The sequence below is a fragment of the Marmota marmota genome, unplaced genomic scaffold, assembly GCF_001458135.2.
Source record: "Marmota marmota marmota unplaced genomic scaffold, marMar, whole genome shotgun sequence".
In the NCBI taxonomy this organism is placed as follows: Eukaryota; Metazoa; Chordata; class Mammalia; order Rodentia; family Sciuridae; genus Marmota; species Marmota marmota.
In genome coordinates this window covers 4,380,275-4,381,108 of record NW_026000242.1, presented here as the reverse complement: position 1 = coordinate 4,381,108, position 834 = coordinate 4,380,275, and the positions used below count along the sequence as shown (strand labels likewise).

Here is an 834-nt window from a genome sequence, read left to right as displayed (position 1 = left end):
TATACCCCTCCGGTCCTACAATAAACGGTTCCCACTCCTGCTGTATCAATCTATACAAGTTGCTCGTCACCCCCTGGTTATTTTGCTGCAGCTGGACTGCGGCAGATGGTGGCCCGTACTGGGAGCCCCGGGACACTCGGGGGTAAGTTGACGAGGAAAAGCTGCCTGTCCCTAGGTAGGACGGGAGCAAATCTGCTCGTCCCTAGGCAGATAGGGCGAGAGGAAAAATGGCCATTTCGCAGGGGCCATGCTAATCTTCTCTGTATCGTTCCAATTTTAGTATATGTGCTGCCGAAGCGAGCACAAAAAAATGGCCATTTCGAAAAAATGGAGAGGATTGATGCAGTATGTTTGTGTCTTGTTTTGTCTCAGTGTATTGTATTTGTGATGAAAATATGGAAGAGGTGTTAAGTAAATTGATAAGGGAAAGAGGCACCCCAGTGGAACCAAGAATAGTTAGGGCATGTGTTGTTGGAAGCCCAAGAACTCTAGTCAGAAAGAAGAAAGTTCAAAAGAAGAAGGATTATCAGGAAAAAAGTTGCAGCAAAAGGCTATTACTGAATACTTTTCGTTACCGGAGGGTGCGTGAATCAGTGCGGCGGCTGCCATGTGCGCGAGCTGGTCATGGCGCAGTAAGGACTTTCCAAGCGGTGGCAGCCGGCTCTTCCCTGCCCACCGCCGGGGGAACGGGTCGCCACTGCAAGAGCCCAAATCCAAACCTGACCCGGAGGCACAGTCTCGCAGGCTCTTGCTCCCTGTGCCCAGTGGCAGTTTGAGTCCGGAACACTCCCCAGACTCTCCCCAGGGCCATGTGGGGCTGCCCTGGACACTGCA

The 834-nt window shown here is 51.9% G+C and overlaps 1 pseudogene; it reads right to left on the bottom strand.

Moving 5' to 3' along the window:
- Positions 1-234: 234 nt before the first annotated feature.
- Positions 235-304, bottom strand: LOC125613989 (annotated as a pseudogene).
- Between the last annotated feature and the right edge of the window lie 530 nt (positions 305-834).